General features: G+C 39.6%; 1 long non-coding RNA gene across 4 annotated transcripts in view; it reads right to left on the bottom strand.

Annotated features, from left to right (window-relative positions):
- The window catches only part of LOC125772775 (uncharacterized), a 33,552-nt gene extending 13,198 nt beyond the window's left edge, over positions 1 to 20,354 (bottom strand). The window contains exons 1-8 of one of the 4 annotated variants that reach the window (XR_007419624.1): positions 20,088 to 20,354; positions 18,251 to 18,318; positions 6,616 to 7,049; positions 5,018 to 5,263; positions 3,405 to 4,764; positions 2,945 to 3,064; positions 2,316 to 2,399; positions 912 to 979 (exon numbers count right to left, since the gene is read on the bottom strand). This is a non-coding gene — a long non-coding RNA (uncharacterized LOC125772775). Of the gene's footprint in view, positions 1 to 911; positions 980 to 1,232; positions 1,317 to 2,255; positions 2,400 to 2,690; positions 2,793 to 2,944; positions 3,065 to 3,404; positions 4,765 to 5,017; positions 5,264 to 6,615; positions 7,050 to 18,250; positions 18,319 to 20,087 lie in introns of those variants that run through there. The other 3 variants (XR_007419627.1, XR_007419626.1, XR_007419625.1) reach the window with 3 other exon arrangements.
- Positions 20,355 to 20,454: the final 100 nt, after the last annotated feature.

A 20,454-nucleotide genomic window follows, 5' to 3' on the forward strand; every position in this document is an offset into this window, starting at 1 on the left:
CCAAAAACATCAACTTTGACCGAAAACATCAACTTTGGTTGTAAACTTCAAGTTTCCACCAACATTGACCAAAAACATCAACTTTCACCGAAAACATCAACTTTGGTCGCAAACTTCAAGTTTCCACCAACATTGACCAAAAACATCAACTTTGACCGAAATCATAATCTTTGGTCGCAAACTTCAAGTTTGTACCAACTTTGACCGAAATCATCATCTTTGGTCGCAAACTTCCAGTTTCCACCAACTTTGACCAAAAACATCTACTTTGACCGAAATCATCATCTTTGGTCGCAAACCTCGAGTTTCCACCAACATTGACTAAAAACATCAACTTTGACCGAAATCATCATCTTTGGTCGCAAACTTCCAGTTTCCACCAACTTTGACCAAAAACATCAACTTTGACCGAAATCATCATCTTTGGTTGCAAACTTCCAGTTTCCACCAACTTTGACCAAAAACATCTACTTTGACCGAAATCATCATCTTTGGTTGCAAACTTCCAGTTTCCACCAACTTTGACCAAAAACATCTACTTTGACCGAAATCATCATCTTTGGTTGCAAACTTCCAGTTGCCAATAACTTTGACCAAAAACATCAACTTTGACCGAAAATATCATCTTTGGTTGCAAACTTCCAGTTTCCACCAACTTTGACCAAAAACAGATACTTTGACCGAAATCATCAACTTTGGTCGCAAACTTCAAGTTTCCACCAACTTTGACCAAAAACACCTATTTTGACCGAAATCATCATCTTTGGTTGCAAATCTCGAGTTTCCACCAACTTTGACCAAAAACATCAACTTTGACCGAAAACATCAACTTTGGTCGCAAACTTCCAGTTTCCATCAACTTTGACCAAAAACATCTATTTTGACCGAAAACATCAACTTTGGTCGCAAACTTCAAGTTTCCACCAACTTTGACCAAAAACATCTACTTTGACCGAAAACATCAACTTTGGTCGCAAACCTCGAGTTTCCACCAACTTTGACCAAAAACACCTTCTTTGACCGAAATCATCATCTTTGGTTGCAAACTTCCAGTTTCCACCAACTTTGACCAAAAACATCTACTTTGACCGAAATCATCATCTTTGGTTGCAAACTTCCAGTTTCCACCAACTTTGACCGAAATCATCAACTTTTTTCGCAAACTTAAAGTTTCCACCAACTTTCATCAAAAACATCAACTTTGACCGAAATCATCATCTTTGGTTGCAAACTTCCAGTTTCCATCAACTTTGACCAAAAACATCTATTTTGACCGAAAACATCATCTTTGGTTGCAAACTTCCAGTTTCCACCAACTTTGACCAAAAACATCAACTTTGACCGAAATCATCATCTTTGGTTCCAAACTTCCAGTTTCCACCAACATTGACCAAAAACATCTACTTTGACCGATAAGATCATCTTTGGTTGCAAACTTCCAGTTTCCACCAACTTTGACCAAAAACTTCAACTTTGACCGAAATCATCATCTTTGGTCGCAAACCTCGAGTTTCCACCAACTTTGACTAAAAACATCAACTTTGACCGAAATCATCATCTTTGGTCGCAAACTTCCAGTTTCCAACTTTGACCAAAAACATCAACTTCGACCGAAATCATCATCTTTGGTTGCAAACTTCCAGTTTCCATCAACTTTGACCAAAAACATCAACTTTGACCGAAAACATAAACTTTGGTCGTAAATTTAAAGTTTCCACTACTTTGACCAAAAACATCAACTTTGACCAAAAACATCATCTTTGGTCGCAAACTTCAAGTTTGTACCACCTTTGACCAAAAACATTTACTTTGACCGAAATCATCATCTTTGGTTGCAAACTTCCAGTTTGCACCAACTTTGACCAAAAACATCTACTTTCACCGAAATCATCATCTTTGGTTGCAAACTTCCAGTTTCCACCAACTTTGACCAAAAACATCTACTTTGACCGAAATCATCATCTTTGGTTGCAAACTTCAAGTTTCCACTAACTTTGACCAAAAACATCTTCTTTGACCGAAATCATCATCTTATTTGCAAACTTCCAGTTTCCACCAACTTTGACCAAAAACATCTACTTTGACCGAAAACATCAACTTTGGTCGCAAACCTCGAGTTTCCACCAGCTTTGACCAAAAACATCAACTTTGACCGAAAGCATCAACTTTAGTCGCAACTCTCGAGTTTCCACCAACTTTGACCAAAAACCTCTACTTTGACCGAAAGCATCAACTTTAGTCGCAAATCTCGAGTTTCCACCAACTTTGACCAAAAACATCTACTTTGACCGAAATCATCATCTTTGGTTGCAAACTTCAAGTTTCCACCAACTTTGACCAAAAACATCTACTTTGACCGAAAACATCAACTTTGGTCGCAAACCTCGAGTTTCCACCAACTTTGACCAAAAACATCAACTTTGACCAAAAACATCATCTTGGGTCGCAAACTTCAAGTTTCCACCAACTTTGACTAAAAACATCAACTTTGACCGAAAACATCAACTTTGGTTGCAAACTTCCAGTTTTCCACCAACTTTGACCAAAAACATCTACTTTGACCGAAATCATCATCTTTGGTTGCAAACTTCCAGTTTCCACCAACTTTGACCAAAAACATCAACTTTGACCGAAATCATCATCTTTGGTTGCAAACTTCCAGTTTCCACCAACTTTGACCAAAAACATCTACTTTGACCGAAATCATCATCTTTGGTCGCAAACCTCGAGTTTCCACCAACTTTGACCAAAAACATCTACTTTGACCGAAATCATCATCTTTGGTTGCAAACCTCGTGTTTCCACCAACTTTGACCAAAAACATCTACTTTGACCGAAATCATCATCTTTGGTTGCAAACTTCCAGTTTCCACCAACTTTGACCAAAAACATCTACTTTGACCGAAATCATCATCTTTGGTTGCAAACTTCCAGTTTCCACCACCTTTGACCAAAAACATCAACTTTGACCGAAAACATCAACTTTGGTCGCAAACCTCGAGTTTCCACCAACTTTGACCAAAAACATCAACTTTGACCGAAATCATCATCTTTGGTCGCAAACCTCGAGTTTCCACCAACTTTGACCAAAAACATCTTCTTTGACCGAAATCATCATCTTTGGTTGCAAACTTCCAGTTTCCACCAGCATTGACCAAAAACATCAACTTTGACCGAAAACATCAACTTTGGTTGCAAACTTCCAGTTTCCACCAACTTTGACCAAAAACATCTACTTTGACCGAAATCATCATCTTTGGTTGCAAACCTCGTGTTTCCACCAACTTTGACCAAAAACATCTACTTTGACCGAAATCATCATCTATGGTTGCAAACTTCCAGTTTCCACCAACTTTGACCGAAAACAACTACTTTGACCGAAATCATCATCTTTGGTTGCAAACTTCAAGTTTCCACCAACTTTGACCAAAAACATCTACTTTGACCGAAATCATCTTCTTTGGTTGCAAACTTCCAGTTTCCACCAACTTTGACCAAAAACATCAACTTTGACCGAAATCATCATCTTTGGTTGCAAACTTCCAGTTTCCACCAACTTTGACCAAAAACATCTACTTTGACCGAAATCATCATCTTTGGTTGCAAACTTCAAGTTTCCCCCAACTTTGACCAAAAACATCTACTTTGACCGAAATCATCATCTTTGGTCGCAAACCTCGAGTTTCCACCAACTTTGACCAAAAACATCTACTTTGACCGAAATCATCATCTTTGGTTGCAAACTTCAAGTTTCCACCAACTTTGACCAAAAACATCTACTTTGACCGAAATCATCATCTTTGGTCGCAAACCTCGAGTTTCCACCAACTTTGACCAAAAACATCTACTTTGACCGAAATCATCATCTTTGGTTGCAAACTTCCAGTTTCCACCAACTTTGACCAAAAACATCAACTTTGACCGAAATCATCATCTTTGGTTGCAAACTTCCAGTTTCCACCAACTTTGACCAAAAACATCTACTTTGACCGAAATCATCATCTTTGGTTGCAAACTTCCAGTTTAAACCAACTTTCACCAAAAACATCTACTTTGACCGAAATCATCATCTTTGGTTGCAAACTTCCAGTTTCCACCAACTTTGACCAAAAACATCAACTTTGACCGAAATCATCATCTTTGGTTGCAAACTTCAAGTTTCCACCAACTTTGACCAAAAACATCTACTTTGACCGAAATCATCTTCTTTGGTTGCAAACTTCCAGTTTCCACCAACTTTGACCAAAAACATCAACTTTGACCGAAATCATCATCTTTGGTTGCAAACTTCAAGTTTCCACCAACTTTGACCAAAAACATCTACTTTGACCGAAATCATCATCTTTGGTCGCAAACCTCGAGTTTCCACCAACTTTGACCAAAAACATCTACTTTGACCGAAATCATCATCTTTGGTTGCAAACTTCCAGTTTCCACCAACTTTGACCAAAAACATCAACTTTGACCGAAATCATCATCTTTGGTTGCAAACTTCCAGTTTCCACCAACTTTGACCAAAAACATCTACTTTGACCGAAATCATCATCTTTGGTCGCAAACCTCGAGTTTCCACCAACTTTGACCAAAAACATCTACTTTGACCGAAATCATCATCTTTGGTTGCAAACTTCCAGTTTCCACCAACTTTGACCAAAAACATCTACTTTGACCGAAAACATCAACTTTGGTCGCAAACCTCGAGTTTCCACCAACTTTGACCAAAAACATCAACTTTGACCGAAATCATCATCTTTGGTCGCAAACCTCGAGTTTCCACCAACTTTGACCAAAAACATATACTTTGACCGAAATCATCATCTTTGGTTGCAAACTTTCAGTTTCCACCAACTTTGACCAAAAACATCTACTTTGACCGAAATCATCATCTTTGGTTGCAAACTTCCAGCTTCCACTAACTTTGACCAAAAACATCTACTTTGACCGAAATCATCATCTTTGGTTGCAAACTTCAAGTTTCCACCAACTTTGACCGAAATCATCATCTTTGGTTGCAAACTTCAAGTTTCCACCAACTTTGACCAAAAACATCAACTTTGACCGAAATAATCATCTTTGGTTGCAAGCTTCCAGTTTCCATCAACTTTGACCAAAAACATCTACTTTGACCGAAATCATCATCTTTGGTTGCAAACTTCCAGTTTCCACCAACTTTGACCAAAAACATCAACTTTGACCGAAATCATCATCTTTGGTTGCAAACTTCAAGTTTCCACCAACTTTGACCAAAAACATCTACTTTGACCTACATCTTCATCTTTGGTTGCAAACTTCAAGTTTCCACCAACTTTGACCAAAAACATCTACTTTGACCGAAATCATCATCGTTGGTTGCAAACTTCCAGTTTCCACCAACTTTGACCAAAAACATCAACTTTGACCGAAATCATCATCTTTGGTTGCAATCTTCCAGTTTCCACCAACTTTGACCAAAAACATCAACTTTGACCGAAATCATCATCTTTGGTAGCAAACTTCCAGTTTCCACCAAGTTTGACCAAAAACATCTACTTTGGTCGCAAACCTCGAATTTCCACCAACTTTGACCAAAAACATCAACTTTGACCAAAAACATCATCCTTGGTTACAAACTTCCAGTTTCCACCAACTTTGACCAAAAACATCTACTTTGACCGAAATCATCATCTTTGGTTGCAAACTTCCAGTTTCCACCAACTTTGACCAAAAACATCTACTTTGACCGAAATCATCATCTTTGGTTGCAAACTTCCAGTTTCCACCAACTTTGACCAAAAACATCTACTTTGACCGAAATCATCATCTTTGGTCGCAAACTTCCAGTTTCCACCAACTTTGACTAAAAACATCTACTTTTTTCGCAAACTTCAAGTTTCCACCAACTTTGACCAAAAACATCAACTTTGACCAAAAACATCATCCTTGGTTACAAACTTCCAGTTTCCACCAACTTTCACCTAAAACATCAGCTCTGACCGAAATCATCATCTTTCGTTGCAAACTTCCAGTTGTTACCAACTTTGACCAAAAACATCAACTTTGACCGAAATCATCATCTTTGGTTGCAAACTTCCAGTTTCCACCAACTTTGACCAAAAACATCTACTTTGACCGAAATCATCATCTTTGGTAGCAAACTTCCAGTTTCCACCAACTTTGACCAAAAACATCTACTTTGGTCGCAAACCTCGAATTTCCACCAACTTTGACCAAAAACATCAACTTTGACCAAAAACATCATCCTTGGTTACAAACTTCCAGTTTCCACCAACTTTGACCAAAAACATCTACTTTGACCGAAATCATCATCGTTGGTTGCAAACTTCCAGTTTCCACCAACTTTGACCAAAAACATCAACTTTGACCGAAATCATCATCTTTGGTTGCAATCTTCCAGTTTCCACCAACTTTGACCAAAAACATCAACTTTGACCGAAATCATCATCTTTGGTAGCAAACTTCCAGTTTCCACCAACTTTGACCAAAAACATCTACTTTGGTCGCAAACCTCGAATTTCCACCAACTTTGACCAAAAACATCAACTTTGACCAAAAACATCATCCTTGGTTACAAACTTCCAGTTTCCACCAACTTTCACTTAAAACATCAGCTCTGACCGAAATCATCATCTTTCGTTGCAAACTTCCAGTTGTTACCAACTTTGACCAAAAACATCAACTTTGACCGAAAACATCATCTTTGGTTGCAAACTTACAGTTTCCACCAAATTTGACCAAAAACATCTACTTTGACCGAAATCATCATCTTTGGTTGCAAACTTCCAGTTTCCACCAACTTTGACCAAAAACATCTACTTTGACCGAAATCATCATCTTTGGTTGCAAACTTCCAGTTTCCACCAACTTTGACCAAAAACATCTACTTTGACCGAAATCATCATCTTTGGTTGCAAACTTCAAGTTTCCACTAACTTTGACCAAAAACATCTACTTTGACCGAAATCATCATCTTTGGTTGCAAACTTCCAGTTTCCACCAACTTTGACCAAAAACATCTACTTTGACCGAAAACATCATCTTTGGTCGCAAACCTCGAGTTTCCACCAGCTTTGACCAAAAACATCAACTTTGGTCGCAAACTTCCAGTTTCCACCAACTTTGACCAAAAACATCAGCTTTGACCGAAATCATCATCTTTGGTTGCAAACTTCCAGTTTCCACCAACTTTGACCAAAAACAGCTACTTTGACCGAAATCATCATCTTTGGTTGCAAACTTCCAGTTTTCACCAACTTTGACCAAAAACATCAACTTTGACCGAAATCATCATCTTTGATCGCAAACCTCGATTTTCCACCAACTTTGACTAAAAACATCAACTTTGACCGAAATCATCATCTTTGGTTGCAAACTTACAGTAGTAGTAGTAGTAGTAGTAGGATTTATTTGGACAGTGAGGTATTATAATTTTACATTGGTTATTCGCAATTGTGTATAATGGGTTCACATTTTATGTTTTCATCATTAGTTGTGATTTTTTAGCATAATGCTGAGTTTTGAAAATTGAAGAATTGAATTTTGTGATTTTATGGGAAAAAGAACAAAAAAAACCCATGACAATATAGAAAGACTTTGTTTGTAGTTCGTATTTAGTTCACAATTTATTATAACGTTTACGTGGGTTACGTTTACGGTGGTGTTTGCGCGGAGGTATCGTAAGAGCAACTAATGTAAGTTCGTGTAATGAGACTAACGTATAAGTTCGTGTAATGAGTATGAGTTCTGGTGAGTTCCTGTAGATCACAGTGTTCCCTGCTTCGGACATTCTATTACACCACCATTTTCTCCCCCTTTGGAACTAAGTTCCAAATATAGATGTTACGTTAGACTTCGATGGGTAAGGGTGCTAGTAATCTAACATTCCGCTTGTAATAATTGTTGTTCACCTTTACCAATGCTACTCTAACTAATCCATCAGCGCTTGGAAAGGTTTGTTTCACAACTCCCATGGGCCATTTAGCAGCAGGCATGTTGTCATCACCGATTAGTACAATTTGGCCAGGTTGTAGGTTGTTATGAACTTTCGTCCATTTAGCCATTCTTCTTAGTAGGTGGAGATATTCGTTACGCCACCTTCTCCAGAACTGTTCAGTTTGGGATTGCACTCGCTTCCACCGAACTTGAGCTGTCGCCGTCATATCATTGTTATCCATTGGGATAGCAGAAAAGGATCTCCCAATTAAGAAATGGGCTGGAGTTAGGGCTTCTGGGGTGTCTGGATCGGCATGTATGGTGGTAAGTGGCCGAGAATTCATTATTGCTGCTACTTGATAAAATACTGTTTGCAGCTCGAGTATCTTAAACTGAGCTCCTCTCGCAGCTGCAGTAAAAAGTCGCTTGGCCACCTTTATATTTGATTCCCATAATCCCCCGAAGTTGGGACTTCTTGGTGGAATGAACTTGAAAGCTATTCCGTATTCAGCCATTTTGTCTACCATCGTATTTCGAAAATTCTCATTTTTATAGACTTGTAACAACCTTTTCAGTTCGGCATTGGCACCGACAAAATTTCTTCCGTTATCTGAATGTATTGTGTTTGGTTTACCGCGTAACGACACGAATCTCAGTAGTGCTGCTATGAATGCATCTGTCGATTGGTTCTCGACGACCTCTATGTGTATTGCTTTTGTAGCCATGCAAACGAATATGCATGCGTAGACTGACAACTTTGCTCTTGATCTTATACTGGGTTGTACGTCGAATGGGCCACATAAGTCTATGCCAGTGTTGTAAAACGTGTAGGATTCGGTGACTCTCTCTGCCGGAAGTTGTCCCATCTTTTGAGATAATAAGCATGGTCTGGCTCTGGCGCATATAACGCATTTCCGTAACACTCCCTGAACGGTCCTTCTCAGATCTCTCATCCAATACGTTTCCCGAAATGCGTTCATAACTATGCTAAGACCTGCATGATAATGGTGTTCGTGCAAATGTTGAATGATCACTCTCGCAAATGGATGCGCCTTCGTAACCAGAATTGGGCTTTTGAGTGCGGGATCTCTTGCGTTTTCAAGTCTTCCTGTAATATGTATCACTTCATCTACGATTGTTGCATTTAGGTGTTGAAACTCCCCCTTGGGATTTATGCAGCCATTTTCTTTAAACTCCTTCGTTTCGTTCGGGTATACGCTTGATTGCATGATCTTAATGATTAACATTAAACCCTTTTGACGTTCAGCTACTGTAATAGGCCCTGTGGTTCTTGGAAGTTCAGGGCTTTCGTTTTTCTTCGTCTTGCAGCTTACTTTCATATTTTGAATCGCGCGATATACTAATGCAAAATGTTTGACGGTCTTGTTGTAAGAGAAATGGTGTGGATAGTTACTGATCAAGTCGTCGCACGTGGGCCCGAGGGTGGCTACTAGTAGAGATGATGACGACTTTTTTTGTTCAAGTTCCGCGGCAAAATCGTATTGGTATCTTGATGTGTTTACATTTCCTTGATTGGTTTGCAGGAATTCTGGACCAGATAGCCAAAACTTCAACATGTTTCCTATTAGTTTGCTAGGAACAATTCCTCGGGAAACCAAATCTGCGGGATTTTCCCTGGTTGAAACATATTCCCAATCGTCCTTATTGGTGGCTTTTTGAATGCGATCTACTCGTCTCGCTACGAATTCCTGCCATCTATTATCGCTACTTTTAATCCACGATAGTACAATTTGTGAGTCACTGTAATATTGTTCTTTTGTAACGTGGCATAACTGGTTCCTTATTCTTGCGATCAATTCCGCCAAAAGCACAGCTGCCAGCAATTCTAATCTTGGTAAAGTGATTTCTTTTACTGGTGCCACTCTGGATTTCGAGCATAACAGTGTGGTTCTTTTCACTTGATTCTCTTCATACTGTAAGTAGATTGCGCATCCATATGCTTTCTTTGACGCATCAGAGAATCCATAAACTGTCAGTTTTTTTGGATTGCTTTGCACGGCCATTCGTGGGATACTAACATCTTGTAATATTGATAACTGCTCTTTGAGTGTTTTCCATTTTTGATATGCATCATTAGAAACCTTATCATCCCAGCCAATTTTTTCTCGCCATAGATCCTGCATAATAATCTTTCCCATAACGATGATAGGCTGCATTAAGCCGATTGGGTCATACATCTGTAAGACCTCAGCGAATAGTTGTCGTTTTGTAAGACTTCCTTTATCTTTTTGTTTGACTTCATATACCTTGAGTTTGAAGATGTCTTCTGAAGGTGACCAGATAACTCCTAATGTTTGTATAGTGTCAAAATCACCTATTCGAGTGGTGCTTTCGCGATCTTGTTGTGGTATGGTTTGCAATAATTCGATGTCGTTTGTTGCCCATTTTTTTAACGGAAATCCATGGGATATTAGTGCCAATTCAATTCCCTCCTTCAATAGAGAAAGTTCTTCACTATCGGCCGCCCCAATCATTAGGTTATCGACATAGAAGTTATTCGTTATAGCGTTAGCAATCTTCGGGTTGGTGGATTTCAGTCGTTCACCTACTTCATTGAGAGACCTACATGCCAAGTACGATGATGCAGCTTCTCCATGGGTTACAGTTAATAATCTGTATGCTCTTAAAGGTTCTTTTGGGTTGGCCCTCCAGAGAATGCATTGCAACCAACTATCTTCTTCAGCCACTAGGACTTGTCTGTACATCTTGACAATGTCTGCGGTAAGCACCTTGGTGTGCATACGGAAATCGATTAGAAGGTCGAACAGCTCTCGTTGAACGTTGGGACCAGTTTTTTGAATGTCATTCAGTGATGTGTTGTTTGTGGTTTTTGCGCTAGCATCGAAAACCACCCTCAGTTTTGTAGAAGAGGACGAAAGTTTTGTGACATACGAATGTGGGATGAAATATTTTACCTTGTACATATCCCTTGGCTCAATCAAAACCATATGGCCTAGACTCAGGTACTCTTCCATGAATCTTTTGTACTCCATGTAAGTATCTGGTGAATATGCTAGCCGACCCTCTAGAGCAGGGATGAGCAACCTTTTAGAGCTTCGGGCCACATTCAAAACCAAAAACTGGTTGGCGGGCCACATTGCAGGATGCATTGATATAATAATTAATGTAGTAAAGCTGCTTTTATCCAGACTTTTTCGGACTAGATGCATTGCTGTATTTTTGAAAAGTGAATTAGGATTAAAAATCTTTTTTTTTAGTTTTGAGCGTTGTATTAAGCGGGTAATTTGCACTATTAATTCTTAATAACATTTAATATAAAATTTGATATTGGCTATTCGCGGGCCGCTTAAAACCACTTCGAGGGCCGCATGCGGCCCGCGGGCCGCAGGTTGCTCATGCCTGCTCTAGAGTATGGAACCGTTTCACTGCCCGCTGATAGGATTCTCCTAACGTGTTTGGATCTTTTAGTAAGGGGATGCGTACTATGAATCTACCATCCTGAGTTAAATGAGTGGTTTTGTGAAAATGGTATTCTATCTCATCGCTTGTGCATGTATCTCTCGAATCTAGTGTAACTTCCTCAACTACCCAGAACCTCTCTATTAGTTTTGACAATTCACAGTTTGCCAGTTCATGGTGTTCATTTGATGCCGTACTTAAAATACCCATAACCTTACGAATCTTAAACGCTCCGTGCATAATCCAACCCATTTTGGATTCTTGTAAACATAGTTGTGGTTTTAGACTTACGATTCGCGGTCCAATGATTTGCGCCATGATTCTTGCTAGAAGCAGGACCTCAATGCGACCCTTCTTGTAGAAGTGACGATCTGCTAGTTTTAGATTTTGAGGTACTCCGATGTCATCTTTTTCGAAGTTCAAGTACGGCTGGTCGTTTAATATGTGAGGGACTACCATGAGATCGACATCCAATCTAAAATTTGATACGCATGAGCAAATGGTTGTAGATAGTATCGAGCTTACCATCGTGGCCCCCCCTATTCCATGTAGTTTTGCATCGATTGTACGTGGCTCGATGCCCAAGACGTCTGCAGCTTCCGCAGTGATTGCTTCCACCTGGCTTCCTGAATCAAGAAGGCATCTTAATTCATGCCAAGTCGATGCTCCTTGTACTTTGACGATCGCTGTTGCTAGTAACACGTAGTCCTCCTGTTCTGCTAGTCATGATGATGGTCGAGTCGGTCCATCGGGTCGGACCTGTTCATACGGTTTCGTTGCTCCTGTTGATTCCCAGTGTGCCATGTGTAGTAGAGAGTGATGTGCACCATTGCACGAACTGCACCGATGCATTGATTTACACTTCGTCGCCAAATGTCTTCCTCCCAGGCAGTTGAAGCACCTCTCATTGTTCCGGGTAAATTCGCGTCGCTCCTTAACGTCCATCGCGATGAATTCCGAACAGCCCCATAGTCGATGATCACCCGTTTGCATTTGATACATCTAGGGAGTTCTTGGGCCGTATGCTTCGTCGTTACGCTCATAGACGATTTTGAAGAGGTAGATGGTTTGCTAGATTCGAGTGTGTTCACCATCACACGTTGCTGACTAATGTTCTCTAGCATTTCCTTCAGTTCACTCCAGGTGTACACTTTTTTGCAACTCATGTCCGTTTCTATCTCTTCAAGCGTTTTCTCATCTAGGCGATCCTTTACAATGGACACTATCAAACCGTTAGCTATCCAGTCGATCTTTTCGCTGGAATCATCCACAATTTGCTTAGCTGCAGCAATCGTTGTATCAACCGCATCGATTAGCGCCATTATGGACTTGGTGCTAGGTGTCTTGATGCGTTTAATTCTAAGCAGATTGTCAAAATGTCCTTCGAACGCCGTTCGCTTTTTGTAGAACCGCTCTTCTAATTTAACCCACGCTGCTTCAAAGGACATGCCAGCATTTTCAAAGGCTTCGCAAGCATTTTTCCCGGGTTCGAACGCTCCCATTGCATTCGAAAGGTACGCATACTTATCTGCATCCTCGAACAAGTGCCCGATCCGCTTCTCGAACCGGGTTTTAAACGCAATCCACTGTGTTGGTGCACCGTTGAATTTAGGCAGTTCAAGCTTGGGCAGTATATCGGCACTACCGTTACTCGTGTGTAATGTGCTGTTGGCCGATGACCCTTTATCTTGTTCTCGCTCTCGCTGCCACTGCGCTTGCTGTCGTTCCATTCCAACCTGGATTAGATGTTTCAACCGGCCTTTCGTTACAACGTAGCTGTCCACGATGATCATGCGTCGACTTTCTCCGGTCGACGCTCCTTCGATTAGAAGCAATATGTCATTTGCTTGCTTGTAAAATATTTCTAAGGCCTCATGTCTTGCCTCTAATTCTGCAATGGATGGTAACGCGTCTTCCTGGACACCATTTGCATATTTTACGATGTACGCCATCGACCTTTCAATGGCTTGCAGCTGACGTCCCCATGAGGCCGCATGATCCTCTTCTACGGGAGCGCTGTCCGCTTTAGTTGCTTTCTTCATCGCTGATTTATTCGCACTTAATAGTGTTCACACTACAGTTTTAACACTCTTTTAACAATCACGTCGGGGTCACCAAAAAATGTTTGTAGTTCGTATTTAGTTCACAATTTATTATAACGTTTACGTGGGTTACGTTTACGGTGGTGTTTGCGCGGAGGTATCTTAAGAGCAACTAATGTAAGTTCGTGTAATGAGACTAACGTATAAGTTCGTGTAATGAGTATGAGTTCTGGTGAGTTCCTGTAGATCACAGTGTTCCCTGCTTCGGACATTCTATTACACCACCAACTTAACCACTAAGAAAACTGAACACTATGTCTAACAGTAATAAGAGAAACTAAAAAACTAACTAACCGAGTTTGAAACTAACCTAAATTACGCGGCTAGTTGGTTTAATATGTATACGTCACTAGCCTGACAACGCTCAAGATAGTTATGGTTAATTTTATCGATAAATTCATGTAAGGGAATAGTGTTCGTTATTTTGTGCAGTTTTTTGGTACTGAACCACGGAGGTACATTAATAATCATTTTAAGGATTTTGTTCTGCATTATTTGCAGTTTTTTGTGGTGAGAATTTGCTATACTCTTCCAAGCTGGGACTGCGTACGTAAGTACCGGGCGAAAAAGAGACTTGTACAGTAGAATTTTGTTTTCCAAGTTTAATTTAGATTTGCGATTTAGGAAAGGGTAGGTGATTTTGATTATTTTGTTTGTTCGCAATAAGATATTGTCTTCATGGGTTTTGAAAGTAATCCGTTTATCAAAATAAATTCCTAGGTATTTTATACATGTTTTCCATAGAATATTCTCGTGTCTCATAACTAGTTCGGTCTGTGGTAGTTTCCGCATACATGTTTTCCTAGTGAAATAGATTGCTTCCGATTTAGTACTGTTCGATTTAAGTTTCCATTTAGAGCAATATTTTTCATATGCTGCAAGAGCGTTATTTAAGCGATTAATAATTACTTTTGGGTTTTTAGCAGTAGCTGCAATTGCAAAAGTCGTCTGCGTAAAGAAAATTGGTACAATTTCGTGAATTTTGAATGACAGCTATGTAGATATTAAACAGCAAAGGTGATAACACACTTCCTTGAGGTACACCAGCTACAGGTGCATAAGGCGGTGATTTAGAATTTGTTATATGAACGATATTTTTACGGTTCTCTAGAAAGGATTTAATTGTATTAATGAGGTAAGTAGGAAATTTAAACTTGATAAGCTTGTAAAGAAGTCCCTGATGCCATATCGAGTCAAATGCCTTTTCGTTGTCTAATAGCACTTATCCCGTAGCTCTGTTACATAACCTATTTTCGATAATGGTGTTTTTTAATCGATGTATCTGATGGTTTGTTCTGCGGGAAGGTTGAAACCCGAACTGTGACATGGGAATGATATTGTTATTTTCGACATGCCATCTCATTCTGGTGGCTATAAGTTTTTCTAAAAGCTTACCTAGTAGCTTTCGGGATTAGTACGATCTTTGCCAGCCTTGGCGATGGCAACTATTTTGGCAATTTTCCATTGGTCGGGGAAATAGCCTAGTTTGAGGCAAGCGTTTAATATAAGAGCTAGATAGACTATGGCCTTCCTAGGGAGTCTCTTGATCGTTTTGTTGTTGATTTTATCGCACCCAGTTGATTTTTCATTTTTTTAAATTTCTAATTAGTTTCGTTAGTTCTTAAGGTTTTATGTATTCAGATGTTGGAGGTTCATTTCCTAGGTTGGATGCAAAAAAGGATTTGTTATTATTTTTTACCTTTCGTTCAATTGTGCTTATTTTATTGTGGGTCAGATTGTGCGCATTTGCAAAGTGATCTTTAAGGGCGCTGCATTTTTCACGAGGTGTGAGTAGAACTGAATTTTGTTTTTTCAAGTTTGGAATATCTGGTTGTTGATTTTTGATTGTTCTTACGAGTTTCCATAGGCGATTTTTGTTATTGTGTTGTGGATTAATGCTTTCGAGTGTGTCACTCCATGCTCTGTTCCGTTCTTGTGAAATCTGGTATTCTATTTTTCGTTTTAAAAGATAGTAAGTGTCCCGGTAATAGGTATCAAATCTGTGTCGTTGCCATTTTGTTCTTAATTTGTTCCTAAGTTTAATTAAGGATATAATGTGATCAGGACGAGAACCGGTGTGTTCAACATGGTATGGTCGTTGACCATCCCGGGGGCGGCCCGGTGGTGCATGTGATAAACGGCGCCAGTCCACACGGCCGGACCGGGTTCAAATCCCATCCGGACCGTCCCCCCGTAGCAAGGACTGACTATCCGGCTGCGTGGTAAAATAAGTCTAGTAAGCCAGAAATGGCCGGCGTGACCTGCAAGGTCGTTAAGCCAAGAAGAAGAAGAATGTGATCAGGAAGTATGATATTATATCTTCCTGGGGTCACTGTGGGAATGGCTTTATCGTGTGCACTGGTGATGGCGGATGTTAAATTTAGTAACAATTTGTCGATTTGACAGGTATTTTGAATGTCGCTGAGGTGAGTTGTGATTAGTTTAAGTGAATTATTTATGGTGGTTTTGAACTCGGTCCAATCGGCTTTACTGTAATTTGGTATTTTGAAATCAGGGACAGTATGAGTGCTAGTAATTTGAATTATGCAATAAACCGGTAAGTGGTCGGAAGTAAGTGCTGTAGTTGTTTTTGGTTGAGAAAACAATTTGGGGTAGTTGGTCAGTATCAGATCAAGAGTGGAAGGCTTTCGTGAAGCATCTGCAGGGATGTAGGTTGGTTTGTTGGGGTGGTATATCGAAAATTTACCTTTTTGAGACTCGTCAAAAAGAGTTTTTCCGGCTGAATTGGCTGAAAACTTACAGTTTCCACCAACTTTGACCAAAAACATCTGCTTTGACCGAAATCATCATCTTTGGTTGCAAACTTCCAGTTTCCACCAACTTTGACCAAAAACAGCTACTTTGACCGAAATCATCATCTTTGGTTGCAAACTTCCAGTTTCCACCAACTTTGACCAAAAACATCAACTTTGACCGAAATCATCATCTTTGGTTGCAAACTTCCAGTTTCCACCAACTTTGACCAAAACATCTACTTTGACCGAGATCACCATCTTTGGTTGCAAACATCCAGTTTCCACCAACTTTGACCAAAAACATCAACTTTGACCAAAAACATCATCTTTGGTTGCAAACTTCCAGTTTCCACCAACTTTGACCAAAAACATCAACTTAGACCGAAAGCATCAACTTTAGTCGCAAATCTCGAGTTTCCACCAACTTTGATCAACAACATCAACTTTGACCGAAAACATCAACTGTGGTCGCAAACTTCAAGTTTCCACCAACTTTGACCAAAAACATCTGCTTTGCCCGAAATCATCATCTTTGGTTGCAAACTTCCAGTTTCCACCAACTTTGACCAAAAACAGCTACTTTGACCGAAATCATCATCTTTGGTTGCAAACTTCCAGTTTCCACCAACTTTGACCAAAAACATCAACTTTGACCGAAATCATCATCTTTGGTTGCAAACTTCCAGTTTCCACCAACTTTGACCAAAAACATCAACTTTGACCGAGATCACCATCTTTGGTTGCAAACATCCAGTTTCCACCAACTTTGACCAAAAACATCAACTTTGACCAAAAACATCATCTTTGGTTGCAAACTTCCAGTTTCCACCAACTTTGACCAAAAACATCAACTTTGACCGAAAGCATCAACTTTAGTCGCAAATCTCGAGTTTCCACCAACTTTGACCAAAAACATCTACTTTGACCGAAAACATCAACTTTGGTCGCAAACTTCAAGTTTCCAAAAACTTTGACCAAAAACATCAACTTTGACCGAAAACCATCAACTTTGGTCGCAAACTTCAAGTTTCCACCAACTTTGACCAAAAACATCAACTTTGACCGAAAACATCAACTTTGGTCGCAAACTTCAAGTTTCCACCAACTTTGACCAAAAACATCAACTTTGACCGAAAACATCAACTTTGGTCGCAAACTTCAAGTTTCCACCAACATTGACCAAAAACATCAACTTTGACCGAAAACATCAGCTTTGGTCGCAAACTTCCAGTTTCCACCAACATTGACCAAAAACATCAACTATGAACGAGAACATCAAATTTGGTGGCAAACTTCAAGTTTCCACCAACATTGACCAAAAACAACAACTTTGATCGAAATCATCAACTTCGGTCGAAAACTTCAAGTTTCCACCAACATTGACCAAAAACATCTACTTTGACCGAAAACATCAACTTTGGTTGTAAACTTCAAGTTTCCATCAACATTGACCAAAAACATCAACTTTGACCGAAAACATCAACTTTTTTCGCAAACTTCAAGTTTCCACCAACATTGACCAAAAACATCAACTTTGACCGAAACCATCAACTTTGGTTGTAAACTTCAAGTTTCCACCAACATTGACCAAAAACAACAACTTTGACCGAAAACATCAACTTTGGTCGCAAACTTCAAGTTTCCACCAACATTGACCAAAAACATCAACTTTGACCGAAAACATCAGCTTTGGTCGCAAACTTCAAGTTTCCACCAACATTGACCAAAAACATCAACTTTGACCGAAAACATCAACTTTGGTCGAAAACTTCAAGTTTCCACCAACATTGACCAAAAACATCAACTTTGACCGAAAACATCAACTTTGGTTGTAAACTTCCAGTTTCCACCAACATTGACCAAAAACATCAACTTTCACCGAAAACATCAACTTTGGTCGCAAACTTCAAGTTTCCACCAACATTGACCAAAAACATCTACTTTGACCGAAATCATAATCTTTGGTCGCAAACTTCAAGTTTGCACCAACTTTGACCGAAATCATCATCTTTGGTCGCAAACTTCCAGTTTCCACCAACTTTGACCAAAAACATCAACTTTGACCGAAATCATCATCTTTGGTCGCAAACCTCGAGTTTCCACCAACTTTGACCAAAAACATCTACTTTGACCGAAATCATCATCTTTGGTCGCAAACCTCGAGTTTCCACCAACTTTGACTAAAAACATCAACTTTGACCGAAATCATCATCTTTGGTCGCAAACTTCCAGTTTCCACAAACTTTGACCAAAAACATCAACTTTGACCGAAATCATCATCTTTGGTTGCAAACTTCCAGTTTCCACCAACTTTGACCAAAAACATCTACTTTGACCGAAATCATCATCTTTGGTTGCAAACTTCCAGTTTCCACCAACTTTGACCAAAAACATCAACTTTGACCGAAATCATCATCTTTGGTTGCAAACTTCCAGTTTCTACCAACTTTGACCAAAAACATCAACTTTGACCGAAAATATCATCTTTGGTTGCAAACTTCCAGTTTCCACCAACCTTGACCAAAAACAGATACTTTGACCGAAATCATCAACTTTGGTCGCAAACTTCAAGTTTCCACCAACTTTGACCAAAAACATCAACTTTGACCGAAATCATCATCTTTGGTTGCAAACTTCCAGTTTCCACCAACTTTGACCAAAAACATCTACTTTGACCGAGATCACCATCTTTGGTTGCAAACATCCAGTTTCCACCAACTTTGACCAAAAACATCAACTTTGACCAAAAACATCATCTTTGGTTGCAAACTTCCAGTTTCCACCAACTTTGACCAAAAACATCAACTTTGACCGAAAGCATCATCTTTGGTTGCAAACTTCCAGTTTCCACCAACTTTGACCAAAAACATCTACTTTGACCGAAATCATCATCTTTGGTTGCAAACTTCCAGTTTCCACCAACTTTGACCAAAAACATCAACTTTGACCGAAATCATCATCTTTGGTTGCAAACTTCCAGTTTCCACCAACTTTGACCAAAAACATCAACTTTGACCGAAAATATCATCTTTGGTTGCAAACTTCCAGTTTCCACCAACTTTGACCAAAAACAGATACTTTGACCGAAATCATCAACTTTGGTCGCAAACTTCAAGTTTCCACCAACTTTGACCAAAAACATCAACTTTGACCGAAATCATCATCTTTGGTTGCAAACTTCCAGTTTCCACCAACTTTGACCAAAAACATCTACTTTGACCGAGATCACCATCTTTGGTTGCAAACATCCAGTTTCCACCAACTTTGACCAAAAACATCAACTTTGACCAAAAACATCATCTTTGGTTGCAAACTTCCAGTTTCCACCAACTTTGACCAAAAACATCAACTTTGACCGAAAGCATCAACTTTATTCGCAAATCTCGAGTTTCCACCAACTTTGACCAACAACATCAACTTTGACCGAAAACATCAACTGTGGTCGCAAACTTCAAGTTTCCACCAACTTTGACCAAAAACATCTGCTTTGCCCGAAATCATCATCTTTGGTTGCAAACTTCCAGTTTCCACCAACTTTGACCAAAAACATCTACTTTGACCGAAATCATCATCTTTGGTTGCAAACTTCCAGTTTCCACCAACTTTGACCAAAAAACATCAACTTTGACCGAAATCATCATCTTTGGTTGCAAACTTCCAGTTTCCACCAACTTTGACCAAAAACATCTACTTTGACCGAGATCATCATCTTTGGTTGCAAACATCCAGTTTTCCACCAACTTTGACCAAAAACATCAACTTTGACCAAAAACATCATCTTTGGTTGCAAACTTCCAGTTTCCACCAACTTTGACCAAAACATCAACTTTGACCGAAAGCATCAACTTTAGTCGCAAACTTCCAGTTTCCACCAACTTTGACCAAAAACATCTACTTTGACCGAAAACATCAACTTTGGTCGCAAACTTCAAGTTTCCAAAAACTTTGACCAAAAACATCAACTTTGACCGAAAACATCAACTTTGGTCGCAAACTTCAAGTTTCCACCAACTTTGACCAAAAACATCAACTTTGACCGAAAACATCAACTTTGGTCGCAAACTTCAAGTTTCCACCAACTTTGACCAAAAACATCAACTTTGACCGAAAAACATCAACTTTGGTCGCAAACTTCAAGTTTCCACCAACATTGACCAAAAACATCAACTTTGACCGAAAACATCAGCTTTGGTCGCAAACTTCCAGTTTCCACCAACATTGACCAA

Source organism: Anopheles funestus (assembly GCF_943734845.2).
Source record: "Anopheles funestus chromosome X unlocalized genomic scaffold, idAnoFuneDA-416_04 X_unloc_11, whole genome shotgun sequence".
Lineage (NCBI taxonomy): Eukaryota > Metazoa > Arthropoda > Insecta > Diptera > Culicidae > Anopheles > Anopheles funestus.